This window comes from Phoca vitulina, unplaced genomic scaffold (assembly GCF_004348235.1).
Source record: "Phoca vitulina isolate PV1807 unplaced genomic scaffold, GSC_HSeal_1.0 scaffold6, whole genome shotgun sequence".
Lineage (NCBI taxonomy): Eukaryota > Metazoa > Chordata > Mammalia > Carnivora > Phocidae > Phoca > Phoca vitulina.
In genome coordinates, this window is record NW_022589709.1 from 18,661,804 (window position 1) to 18,676,027 (window position 14,224).

General features: G+C 50.4%; 1 protein-coding gene across 3 annotated transcripts in view; it reads left to right on the plus strand.

Annotated features, from left to right (window-relative positions):
• Positions 1–233: 233 nt before the first annotated feature.
• Positions 234–14,224, plus strand: part of HRH2 (histamine receptor H2) — a 55,163-nt gene continuing 41,172 nt past the window's right edge. For all 3 annotated transcript variants that reach the window (XR_004299343.1, XM_032403751.1, XM_032403752.1), the window contains exon 1: positions 234–335. The gene's annotated coding sequence lies outside the window, so the exon portion shown is untranslated. The remainder of the gene's footprint in view (positions 336–14,224) is intronic.

Sequence of the window (14,224 nt, forward strand, 5' to 3'; positions counted from 1 at the left end):
AGAAGGAAAGAAGGTCTAGGAGAAAGTGGGGGAGCGTGGGGGAGAGGGACTGTGGGGAGGGAGCCGAGCGAAGGAAGAGAGAGTGTGCTGTGCACGGAGGCGGGAGGAGAGAGGGAGAGAAAGAAAGGGGAGCAGGAGAGCCCGGGAGAGGGAAGGGAGGGAGGGCGGGAGCGGCGGAGAGCGAGGAGGAGCGAGTTGGGGGCGGAGACGAGGAAGTGGGCGCGGGGCGCGGGCGGGGCGCCCGCTCCATCCCTGCCCGGAGCGGAGCCGGCGCGGGCGCAGGACGCCGGCGAGCCCGGAGCCGAAGCCGGAGCCACACGGCGCAGCAGCTCAAGGTAACGCGGTCGCCGCCTCCCCGCGGGGCCTCGGCTCGGGTGGGGTCCCCGCCGCCGTCGTGACCCTGACCCCGAGTGCGAGCTCCAGCCCCACGGCTCGCTGACTGTGCCTGACCTTGGACGATTCTCTCCGCCTGCGAGCCTCAGTTTCCTTCTCTGTGACCCGCCGGGGTCGTGCGCGCGCCAAGGGGGCGTTGCAAGGACGGGATGCAGCCCCGGTTCGAAGCCGTGCTCTGGGTGCGGGGTCCGGTGTATTGTCCTCTCTGCCCGCGTGGGGGTGGATTTGGAAAGTCCACTTGCACCGAAACAGCCCTGTTTTGACCCCGGCCCTGGTGGCAGTTTTCTAGGGCCGTTGTGTCCGCCGGAGCCTGGAGCGACATTCTGCTTAAGGAAAGCCAGTAGAGGGCTGGGGGTGGGCGGGAAGGGGGCTCGCAGTTCCTCAGGGAGCCCAGGCATCTGGCCTTCATCCTCCTGGGCTGCTGCCCTATGACCAGTAGCAAGGACGGGCAGGGCTTGCCTGGACCGATTTGCTTCTGGGATGAGCTGGGCAAAGTGGCCTCGGCTGGGAATCCCAGTTCACTGACTTAAGTAATTGCAGTTGACCTTGACCATGTGAACCTCAGTTTCCAACCCCGAGAAGAGGGGCGGGGGTGCTAATGGCTCTCTGAGAAGGCTCTGAGGATAGGAAGGTGGGTCAGGAAAGTACAGGTTGTGGTGTCTCCCAATGGCAACTGTCATACCCTAACTTCAACCGCCAGAGTCCTGGTTCTCATTGCCTTCTGGGAACTCATTGGCATGTGGCCGGTCCTCTCTGGTCTCCTTTGCCAGAAGTGGTCAGTGGCCCGGCTGGGCATGAAACAGGGCCTGGGGAATTGGGGTGGGGAGCAGGCGCCCCTTCCACTCCAGACACGCATCCTGATGGTTCTCTGAGACATGGAATCTGTGAGATGACCGATTCTGCCCTGAAAAACTCCTGGCGGAGTCTCTCTGAGCCTCAGTATCTTATTTGTAATGGGAAGTTATAAATTCATACTAATGAGTGCCCCGTCGCTGGAGGTTATAAAAGGCAATGAGATAGATTACATTTATTGACATCTTTGACTGTGAGGTATGAGAATTGAATGGAACAAGAAAATAACATTTCTCCTGCACTTGCTTTGTGCAGGCCTGGTACTTGGTGCATTGTGTATACGGTGTGGGCTACAGTCTCCACAAGGATCCTGGGAAGCTGGTGCCATTAAACCCCAAAATTACAGACAAGGCAACCAAGTCTCACAGGGGTAAATGGTTTCCACGTGGTCACACTGGTAGGACGTGCCTGTGCTGGGATTGGTCTCAGATCTGCCTGATTCCAAGCACTTCTGAGGGTATCATACCGGCTCCACAATATGACTGTGGGAAATGTCTAGCATGGGACCTGGCACCCGGCTGGAGCCCAGTCAGCACTGGTTTCTTGTTCTATGTGTAATAGGAAGAGCTGCTATACAAACACTGGAGAAAGTGAGTCTGAGCCTGGCAACGGGGTTGGGTACCTTTGCCTAGGGATTTTTCTAGGGATCTGGAAGGAAGGAAGGTCACTAGTCAACATCACATAGGAAACAGATATCAGGCTGGCTCACCCCAGCTGGCCAACTTCTCTTCCTCTACCACCTTGTCCCAGTTAATCTCGTGTCCATTAACATTGGCCTAGGCTGCTTCTCCTTTTCGTTCTCCATCTGCTGTTGACTAACCAAACTGACTCTCCCTGCTGATGCATCCAACAGGAAGACAAGGCCAGCTGTGGTCCATCTCCACCAATGTCCACAGAAGGGGAAACAGGATTAAGTCACAATCCCAAGGATTTGGCTCAACCTTGGGGAGGAAATCCCTGATGATGGGAAAATGGATGCCTAGCTGTGGGAAAATGGGTGTCCCGGCAGGCTAGAGAGGTTCCTTTGCCAAAAATGTTTTAAAAGAAGGGAGGACATCCAAGTGAAATGACTAAACTATACACAAAGTCTCTTTCAAATGCAAAGATATTCATCAACAATCAGAGAGTGCCTAAATGTCCAGTAGGGGATCAATTAAGTAAATTATGGGACAGCCATGTGGCTACTAAGAATGGAAAGTTTTTAATGAATGAGGACATGCTTATGCATATGCATATATAGGGTATGGTCACAAATTCATGGCAAGCACTTAGAAAAAAGACTAGAAGGAAATAGACCAAAGACTGTTAACAATATTTGCCTGTGGGTGGCAGGAAAATGGGAGATTTATTCCCTGACTCTTTATAATTTCTGAACTTCCATATTTTATGCAATATTCTCATTAGTGGACACAGAACTGTCTGGCTTCTAGTGACAATATAACCCACCATCCCCAGCTCCTCTTGGCCAGCACCTAGGACAGGGCTTACACAGGGATACTTACCAGTGACAAGGCCACCTCTATGCTGAATCCTGGAAGGCCCCTCAGAAAAAAGAAAGAATAGTAAATTATTATTACCAGCAGAATCTGACATTTGTTGTGTTCTTACTATATGTTCATGATAACCCTACAATGTAGGTACTATCAATATCCCCATTTTACAGAGAAGAAACCAAGAGTCAGATAACTCAGTCACTTGCCCAGCATCCCACAGCAGTCAAACCCAGGCCATCTGGATCTGAAACCTACACCCCTACCCAGAGTCAGGAGGGGTGGACAGATCAGTTAACTCACATTTGAGTCCTGATCACAGAAACCCTGGGGGAGGCAATGCATCTCCGCACTTGGCAGATGAGGCGATGGCTCGGTAGCGACCTCCAAAGGGCCAGGTTTTATACTCGATGCTGGGGACCCAAAGGCACGTAAGGTGCCGTCTCTACACAGCTGTGGGGGAGAGTGGTGTGTACACAGCGTGCTCAGGGCTATGATGGGGGTTTGTTCAAGAAACTGGGAAACTTTAGAGAATGAAGGATGAAGACTCCCCAGAAGAGATGCCATGGGAAATGATTCTGGAAGGATAAGCAAGAATTCACCAGCTGAGCAAAAGAGGTTAGAGCAGTGGTTCTCCCTTGGGGTCGGGTTAGTCCCCTAGGAGATATTTTTGATTGTCGCAGCTGGGGTGGGGAGCTGTGCTGACTGCTAGTGGGTAGAGGCAGGAGTGCTGCTGAACATCCCGTGATGCACGTCCCATGGTGCCTCCACAACAAAGAATGATCCTGTGCAAAATGTTAACAGTGCAGAGTTAAGAAAGCCTGGATAAGAAGAGGGGGGCATTCCTGAACAGGGATCAGCCTGTGCGAGGCATCCACACATAGTCACTCTGTGCCTCCCGTGCGCTGGGCACTCTGAGCCTGTGATTGGGCTCTTGGCTGCCTGGCCTCCTTGCTGCCACTCTGCCCCCACCAGCAACAAGAGTGGGCTTTCAAAACAAAATTGAAGCTTTATAGAGATGTAATGCACATGCCATAAAACTCGCCCATGTAAAGTCTACGAGTCGGTGGTTTTCAGTATGTTGTACAACCATCGCCACGATCTACATCCAGATCTAATTTTCATCACCCCCAAAAGAAACTTTGTACCCATTAACTGTCATTCCCCAATCCATCCCCACTCCTACACAAGGTTGGGAACTGCGACTGTATTTTCTGTGCATATAGATGTATCTATTCTGGACATTTCATATCAATGAATCATATAATATATGATTATATGGAATAATAGATGGCCTTTTTTGTCTGGCTTATTTCACTTAGCATGTTTTCAAAGTTTATCCATGTTGTATGTAACATGTATCAATACTTCATTCCTTTATATGGCCCAAATAATATTCCATTCATGGATACACCACATTTTGTTTACCCATTCATCAGTTCATGGGCGTTTGGGTTGTTTCCACTTTTTTGGCTATTATAAATAATACTGCTATGAACATTTATGTACCGATTTTGAGGACATATATTTTCATTTCTTCTGGGAATAAACCTAGGAATAGAATTACTAAACCATATAATAATACAATGTTTAACCTTCCGAGGAACTACCAGAGTGTTTCCCAAAGCAGCTGAAACTTTTTATTTTAAGATTTATTTATTTATTTATTTGAGAGAGAGAAAGAGCACGTGCATGAGTGGGTGGAGGGACAGAGGGAGAGGGAGAGAGAGTCTTAAGCAGACTCTGTACTGAGCTTGGAGCCCGATGCGGGGCTTGATCTCATGACCCTGAGATCACAACCTGAGCCAATCAAGAGTGGGATGCTTAACCGACTGCGCCACCCAGGCGCCCCAGCAGCTGAACCTTTTCCATCTCTACCAGCGGTGTATGAGGATTCCAGTTTCTTCTCATCCTCACCAACCGTAATTACCCGTCATTACTTTTGGATTCTGTGGGTATGACGTGGTATTACTCTCGTTTTGATTTGCATTCCTCTAATGGCTAATGAATTTGAACGTCTTTTCAGGTGCTTGTTGGCCATTTGTATATCTTGTTTGCAGAACTGTCTGCTCAGTTCAAAGTCAAAACTCCATTGCTTTGTTCCCTTATGTAGTTTAAAATGCCAACCCTACCGAGGTCTACAAGGCCCTACATGATCATGATCGGGCCCTGCCTTCAACTGCATCTCTGCTCACTCACTCTGCTCTGACCAAAACGGCAAGCTCGTCCCCCACTGAAGTCCTCTGCACGGGCTGTTTTCCTCTGCCTGACCGTCATGTGCATAGCAGCTCTGGGCTCAGCCTCGGGGAGGCCTGTCCTGTCCTGAAAATTTCAAGGCCCTCCTCCCCAGGCCCTTGCTAGCACATCTGAAGGTTTCTTTTGATCTTTTTTTTCTTTTTTTTTTTTTAACTATCTGATAAGATCTGGAAGAGCTGGGCTCCGGGCATGACTATACCTTTCATCACTGTGTGACCCTAGGCGAGCCACTGTCCTTCTCTGGGCCCCAGCTGCTCCATCTTCAAACCAGGCAGGGGCACACTGGCTGATCTCATAGAGCCTTTCTGACTCTGTCCTTCGATGCCAGCTTCCGCGTGACAGCGCTGCCTGGCGCCGTGGCAGTGAGGGAAAGGTGGCTGGAGCCAAGCTGGTCACAGATTGGAGCAGGCAGCATGGCTGATTATCGCCAGCCCTGTGGGGACGGTCTCCAGGAACATGTGGCGGCCTTGACCTGGTGCCCAACCTCCAGGAGTGGCAAGAAGAATCGTCAACAGCTCCAGCCAGGACTGGACACCTCAGCCACTTTCAGCCCGGGAATCGCCCACCTTTGCTGCGAGAATAACCTTCTAAGCTCCAAACCTGCTGCCCTGGGGGAACGGGGACAGGATTCACAGAGCTGGGGGTAGAGGTGAATGGGGAGGGCAGCAGGTAGACAAAGAGTATTCTTTGGAGAATGGATGATGGAGATGGAGAAAGAGGTGTACAAAGACACAGAGCCACAGAACCTCTGGGGTGCTCAGGGCACACAGGACAGCTAGGTTTTGCGGGAGGCGTGAGGGGCAGGGGAAGGAGGTAACAGGAGTCGGCAGAGCTGGATCCCGCAACGGATCCCACAATGCCAAACTGAGGAGTCTGGACTTTGTCCTGTAGGCTGGGAAGCGACACAAGGATTTCAGGCAGGGGATAGAGGTGACCAGGTTGTGTTTTCTAAAATGCCCTTTCCCCAGATAAAGTGGGGACAGGTGGGGCTGACGAGAGAGCCGAGACCTGGAATAGTCAGGACAGCCCTGCCCTCATCCAGGTGAGCTGGGATAAAGGTTGGAACACTGCAGCGGGAGAGAAGGGGACTGATTTAAAAGCTGTTTGGGAGGGGCGCCTGGGTGGCTCAGTCGTTAAGCGTCTGCCTTCAGCTCAGGTCATGATCCCAGAGTCCTGGGATCAAGCCCCACATCGGGCTCCCTGCTCGGCGGGAAGCCTGCTTCTCCCTCTCCCACTCCCCCTTGCTTGTGTTCCCTCTCTCACTGTGTCTCTCTCTGTCCTATAAATAAACAAATAAATAAAATCTTTAAAAAACAAAAGCTGTTTGGGAGGTGAAAGCACGTGAGAGGGGTGTGGGTTGAAGGAGAAAGGGGAATCTAAATAATGAACAGCCCAGGAGCAATGGATGCCAGCCTCTTGGGGTGCTGGCTACAACAGAGAAGGCACAAGGAGCTGCCGTTTGAGTGTGGCACTGTCCAGCTGCCAGAGGGATGGATGGTAGAGGCAGCAGGAGAGGGTGATCCCGACCCAGGGATCAGGATGTGCAAAGACACTGATGAGGTGCGAGAATATGGAGAGCTAGAGGAAGGATGAGACTTTCTGGCAGGCCTGTGCACAGAGGGTGTGATGGCAGGAGAAGAAGGGAAACTGAGGCTGCAGAGGGCAGGAGGGGCAGAGACGCTGGCATCAGAGGGCTGTTAGAGCCCAGAGCAGCACCACTGACTGTCACTGCCAGACGCGGAGCGTTCACTCCCCACGAGAGGGCTGGTTGCTAGGGTTAGTCAGCCTCTCCCGGACTCCTTCCCACACTCCCGGGGCAGAGATAGATGGGTGTCAGCCCAGTTTTCAACAAGAAGGAAGACAAACTCCCCTGGGCAATTGGCCAGTGAGTTTGATGCTGATCTGGGGCAAAATTCTCAAAGCAATCATGAAAGAGGGTGGGTGGCTAGAAAAGGGAATAAATCCTCAGGGCTGACCTGGCTTTCTGAGAACACCAGCAACGCACTGAGCTCCTAGCCCACAGCTGGTGGAGGACTTTTGCAGGGAACCATAAGATATTAGAAAAAAAAAAAGAGAGAGAGAGAGAGAGAGAGAGATTGTATTGAAAAGCTTGGATATTTTATTTTATAGCCAGAAGATTTCATTTAAAATCCGGATTTCCACCTTCTCTTGAAGAATGTGGCAGTCTGGCGGCACTAGGCCCATAGTGACCACAGTGACCACCCCTCTGGCCAGGGCATGCATCCTCTTTCTGGGTCACCATGCCCACACCCCTGCAGTCTCATAGCGAGTATAGACAGTTCACACACAGCCTACCTGGCTCAGGGAGGCACGACCAGCCTCCTAGCTTTCCCTTACCCTGTGCTCCCTAAACTGGTCCTGGGAGCATCATCCTTCGGGTAGGCTCCGTGGGAAAAATAAGGCAGGGACCTTATTTGGCTTGTTGGGAGCTCTGCAATCCCCTGTCTCTCTCAGTCCCAGCACATGCTGACGGGCTCTGTTAAGTGCACCGTTAAGACCCTGTACTTCCAGCACAAATTCGTTTTTTTTAAGTAGCAACTTTAACAAATGTCCACAGAGCCCATCTGGGAAAATACTGCCTTTGCTAAAGGTTTATTCGATAGTTACGTTTTCTTTTTCTTTTCACTTTCTGATTAGAGAGAATATTCATGTGGTCAGAAGTACAGTATACAAAGATGCACAGGGAGACCCTCACTCCACCCTGGCCCCCATCTGCCCAGTACCCTGCCCAAAAGAGGGGGTCACTTTTGTTTGTTGTGCTGTACCTTTCCAAATTTTCTTTATGCAAAAGACATATGCACTATATATATATATATATATATATGCATGTTTTTGACATAAGAGAAGTACAGCATACACAATTCTGCATCTTTGTGTTCTTTTTAGTCACTGTAGAATTAATCCTCAATGTAGAAAAGTTGGAATAAGGAAATTTGGAAGAAGACAGTAATAAGTCATCGTACCACCATCCAAAGAAAACCACTATTCCCATCCAGTTTGCCCTTCTAGACATAAATGTTAGTTGTTTTTCTCTCCTGTAGGTTAACAAGGTAGGAGTTCTTAATTATAATCATCTCCTAGATACAATTTCAGTCTTGCTATTTTATTACTTAAAGATAAACATTTTCCCTTATTATTTCATAGTTTCCAGAGCGTGATAGTAATAGCTATCAGGATTCCATTATGACATAATTCCTCCAGCAGTCTTCTAGTTTGAAACGCCTAAAAGTCATTTCTAGTATTCACCTGTCATAAGTAACACAGTGAAACCCGCAGTTTGTTCTGTATCTGGATTGGGCTGAGTGGACATCTCTGGGAAGCCTGGCATCTAGGTCAGACACTGCAGAGTCATGGGTTGGCCCCCCAGGGCAGGGGCTAGGAGCTGAGGGTGCTGCCAGGGGATGTAGCTAAGAAAGGGAACACGCTGAGGTCACAGAAGGAGAAGGGACAGGGCAGGACAGAGCCCGGTGGGGAGCAGGAGGAAGACGGGCTCTGGATCAGGCATTGTGCTGCGTGCTTGTTCATCACGTAGAGGGCTCACACCCACTGAACACCGACTACTGGGGCTTTGCACACCTTCGCCCGTTTCTTCCTGGCAACAACTCATCATTTCCATTCTGCCCGTTGAGGCATCTGAGGCAGAGAAACACCACGCCATTGCTTGCCGCGGCTGTGGAGAGAAGCAATAGGGGAGCTGGTTCTAGAAATGCCTCGCTCTTAAGCCCGCAAGCCTCTCGGCAACCCTTGTGTGATTGAGGTTATTATCCCCATTTCACAGGAAGGGAAGTCGGGGCTCCCAGCCGAGTCTCCCGGCCAGAATTGCCTCACGGGTAAGTAGCGGAGCTGGAATTAGAAGGCACTTGCAGTTGCTGGGGGGGACTCTTTGTTTCACTGGGGTCTGGAGGCTGAGATGAGAGTGGGCTGAGGGGCAGGCAGGGAGGAGAAGCCTGCTAACTGAAACACCGTCCCCTCCGGCCTGGCAGGCTGTGGTGTACTTGCAGTGCTCACTTCTTCTCCCCGTCTGGCCAGCTGGGGTGTCTTCTCTCCCAGAAAAGGCAGGACTCCAAGTGCAGTGTCTCTGGGAGAAGAGCAGGGAATGGCCGTGGGGAAGGAAGGGAGTGACACTTGCTAGGGGCCACCTCGCTTCTAGCCGTCTCTTTGTGTCACATGTCATCTTCCCAGCACTGCACGCTGCGGTATCATACCCATGTACAGATGGGAAAACCGAGCCTCGGAGAGGGTCCTGGCTCCTTTCCACTGCGCAGTGGTAGCTTCCTGCGCAAGCCAGATGTTTCCTCAAGGGGGGCAGGCAGCCCACCCTGCGGTCCCAAGGTGGACTTGGGTGGTCGGCGGCAGAGATGTCGGCGCGCAGCCAATCCTACAGAGAGAGAATTCTCTTCGGTTCTTCAGACCTTCCTCTCTGTGTCCAAGGGGAAGTATCAGCGTGGTGCCAGTCCATCTTAAACACCTCCCCAGGCAGGCCGGTCTGCCTTTCTGAGAAGGACAAGGCTGGCTCTTTGTGCAGTAGTAGCCACGTGGAATGTAACATGGGTTAATCGCCACATTAATTTTCAGGGTGACCTGTTTGAAGGAAAGTGATCCTGCTGGTTATTGCAATGATAAAACAATTCCATTTGCAATAAATTCAATCACTTTAAAGAAAAATAGTAAGTAAAAAAAACAGGACTGGTATTTTGTGGGTTTGGCGAGAACCCTGGAGGTGGTGCGTGAGTGAATGAGGTTTGAGAAACACAGGAGGTGGGGCGCCTGGGTGGCTCAGTCGGTTAAGCGTCTGCCTTCGGCTCAGATCGTGATCCCAGGGTCCTGGGATCGAGCCCCGCATCGGGCTCCTTGCTCGGCAGGGAGCCTGCTTCTCCCTCTGCTCCCCGCTGTGTTCTCTCTCACTATCTCTGTCTCTCTCTCTCAAATAAATAAAATCTTAAAAAAAAAAAAGAAACACAGGCGGTGGGGGACAGGGTAAGCTGTGGGGAATGAGAGACAGAGACGGCTCTGCCTGCCTCTGACCAACTGTGTGACCTCGCCTAGGCAGCTGGCCTCTCTGTGCCACATTTGCAAAATGGGGTCAGAGTGACCTCCCCGAGTGCTCCATCGCGTTCTCCTGCGGGACCTGAAATGAGGCCATGGGCATGTGGAGGGGCCATGGAAAGTGGGAGAGGACAGAGAGGATTATGTAAGATAGCCAGTATGTGTGAATGTTCCCTGTTATGGGAAATGCTAGCTGTTTGCTGCCGCCATTGTTAAGGTGACCCGGCTGGGGGCAGGACTGTCGCGTGGAGGAGCAAGTGTACCTTGTCGGAAGGGCAAAACCTGGAGTGAGGCTGGGGGAAAGAAGAACAGAGACGGAGGGAGATCCCGAGATGGTGGGGGCAGCTCCCGTGCCTGGCTCCCGGGGCGGCGGTGGCTGGAGGTAAGGGGAGGCGATGCAGGGATGGAGATGAGGGTGGCCAGGCCGCTGATGGCAGCAGTGATGGGCAGGGCGGTGGTGGCAGTGATGGTGGCCGCGATGGCAGTGATGGTGGTGAGGAGTCCAGGTGGAGGCCCGAGGGCTGCTTGCTCAGAAAGAAGCAAAAACTCAGGAGAACAAGGAGCTCTGTCAAGCTGCCTGGAAAAGGGGACTTTGTTCTATGGGGCTTCAGAGCTTTAAGGAACCTACAAAAGATGTCTGCAAACTCATACAGGCGCACACACACACACACACACACACACACACACACACCAGATCTAAAATACAAAAAGAAAACCACAAAATTGCAAGTAATAAATGTTTAATTGGCCTTCTACAATTGTGTCACTATGACAGCTGGTCAGTGACAGCTCATTATACTAAATAGCTAAGTACACATTCTCTTTTCTTTGGAATATGCATTTATTACAACGCATTTATTATGCAGGGGGGCATGCCTCCAAAACAAAGAGTGTGTAGGGCTCTATAATGTCTTTAAATGGCTGTGACTGGCTGGCAAATAATTTCTGAGATAGTAAGTCCCCCATCATTGGAGGTATGCAAGGCGATTGGGGCTGACTACCTTTCAGGGATGCCGTAGAAGGGGTTCTTGGCCACGGGGTGACCACTGAATGTAGTTTCCACACAGAACACTCCTATGTTGTTATTTTGGGAGCTCATGATTCTATCCTTCCCACCCCCTCTACACATACACGCATACATAAAGTTGTTGGAAGAAACCTTTGAGATATTCTAAGCCCATCTCCTCACTTGTCTGCTGAGGAACCTGAGGGTATGGAACTTGATGGAGGTAACACAGCCAGTCAGGGTCATACCAGGAACTCAAACTCAGGGTCCAAATTGCCAACCCTGTGCCCTCTCCACCCCACCCCTGCCCCCTGGATGGCAGAGATTTGGGCCCACCTGCAAACATTGGCAATACGGGTCTCACCTCCCTCAGAAGAACCAAGGCAGAATTTTCATTTGGCCCAGTCCAACTCGCTCTTCCCCAGGCCTTTCCCACACTTGCCAAGCCACTGCTGGCCGTGGACTTTGGCCAAGTCATCAAACACCATAAACCTCAATTTATTTATCTAGAAGATGGAAATGAATAATGGAATCCACAAAATAGGGTTGTTGCAGAGATTAAATGGGATAAAGTATATAAGGTACTTAGAACATCACTTGGCACCTTCAAAGTGCCCAGTAAATGGGATATTATATTGTTATGATGGTTGTTTTCAACATACATTTAGTCTATCTAGTCAGTATTAATTGAGCCCTCACTAAGTGCCTGTCAGGGAACAAGACAGAGTGGACCCTGGCCCTCATGGCACCCACGTTCCAGTGGGGAGAGAGAAATAGGGAACAAGTAGGGAAAGCAAGAAAAATTCCAGGAAAAAAAAAAAAAAAATCTGTGGGAAGTGGAATAGGGGGATATGATAGAGGTGAAGAGAGTTGCTTCGGGGGGTCAAGGACGGACCCTCTGTGGAATTGACATTTGTGCCAAGATTGGAATGTGCAGGTCAGCAGCACAGCACAAGCAGAGCCCCAAGGAGGAGCGAGGGGCATGCCCACGGCACTGGAGCGAGGTCAGGATAGCCAGGTGCCCACTGAGGCCTCGGGCATAATGTAGGGGACCAGCGAGGTAGGGCACAGGGCCCAGGGGGTCTTGTGGGCCAAGGGGAAGTGTCATGGTACAGCGTTGGCAAGAGAGAAGGGAGGCCAGTGGAGAGCGGTCACAAAAGTCCAGGCAAGAGATGATGCTGGCTTAGACTAACCCTGGGATGGTGGCAGAGGCCAAGGAAAGTAGCCACTTCCTAGATACACACATTTCAGAGTCCCCAGGCTTGCTGGTAGGTTGGAGGTCAAGGGTGATGCCTAAGTATTTAGCTGAGCATCTAGGCAGATGAAAAGGAGCCAGGGGGTGGAAAAGAGAATCAGAGGTCTCCCCTAGCCCCACACTTCCCAATTTTACATGCCCTTTGTGCCCATGATATCTAGAATAGGCAAATCCAAAGAGCCAGATAGCAGGTTGGTAGTTGGGAGGGACCAGGACAAGGGGGGATGGGGAGTGACTGCTTAATGAGCATGGAGCTTCTCTGTGCGGTGATGAACATGTTTTGGAACGACAACATTGTGAATGTACTGCATGCTACTGAATTATACACTTTGAAATGGTTAACTCTCTGTTATGTGATCTTCACCTTAATTGAAACAAAAAATGAAGGAGAAATAAAGACTTTCTCGGACAAACAATAACTAAGGGAATTTGTTGTCACCAGATGTGGCTTCAGGTTCCCACATCAACCATTAGCAGAGGTCAGGCAAACAGCGCGGGGTCTCTCACTGATAAGAAGACACCTCAGTGAGAACTGGTCACACACATAGGGAATGAGCTAGACCAGATGCATGTCTTGGACACTCAGAGACTGTGGAGCCAGGCCTGGTTCCAAGCCCTGCCTGCCTCTTTACTAGCTGTGTGCACTTGAAAAGTGATCTTAACCTCTCTGAACCTGAGTTTCACCATTTGTCAAACACGAATAATAATAATCTTGGCCTCACAGAGATAGTAAACTATCTGTAGGTGCTCAGCAAATAGAAGTGATCAGTGTCCTGGCTTGTGGTCCAGTATGTGGACCTCATGTCCCCCTCAGTGAGATGCCAGGGTGATAGCATTCATCATAATAGAATGTCCACTTTGATCCCACCTCCCCACTGTGGGCTAAGGAGTGGGTGGGGCTCTCTCCAACCTGTGCTGAGCGACCCCAAATCCCAGACGACCTTCAGATCTGTTCACCTCTCAGCCTGTGCAGAGGGGCCCCACCAAGGGGGCTGCAATGCTTGGAACAAGACACACTTGAGGACAGAAGCAAACACAATCCCTGGTTTTGGACCCCAGGAGGAAATGAAAGGTGGGACCAAAGTTCAGATGACTGGGATCTGGGACCTTTCTCTCTAAAGAACAGCCTCGACCAAAAGGCTTTCCTGGCAGTGGGCTGGACGTTTTTTTGGCCAAACCACAAAGATAAAAGACTAACATTAATGCTATTGCGAAAAAGGAAGTGTTTCGTGTTGCAGATGCCCAGGCAATCACACCATCTCTTTGAAAAACCCAAATAGTCATTTCTTTCTCTACAGGAAAAGATAAATAGGCAGTGGCCCAGTACGGACTCTGGAGTCTGACAGACCTGGATTCAAATCCTGACTTTTCCACTTAACGGTGTTGAGACTTTGGACAAGTTCCTGAACTTGTCTGAGCCTTGGTTCCTGCATTTGTAAAATGTAGAAGAGATTTCTTGCCTCAAGATGTTGTGGTAAAGTGTAAAGGAGATGATGTTTAGAGAGAGAGCCCCAGGCCCGTTGTGAAGTAAGAGTTGTGTACATGCTACCAGTAAGAAGAGTGTCCTCACTGGTGGTTGGCTGACTGGGACCAGGAGAACATGTTCCCAGATCTGCGACCAGTTTCCTGGGTAATCTTGGGCCTGGTGACTGAAGCTTCAGTGGCTTTCTATTGCCTTCAGAACTAAGTCCAAACTCCTTTTTAAAAATTTTTTATATAAATTCAATTCAGTTAACATATACTGCATTATTGGTTTCAGAGGTAGAATTCAGTATTCATCAGTTGCATGCAACACCCAGTGCTCATTACATCATGTGCCCTCCTTAATGCCCATCACCCAGTGACCCCGACCCCCCCACCCCCCTCCCCTCCAGCAACCCTCGCTTTGTTCCCTAGAGTTAAGAG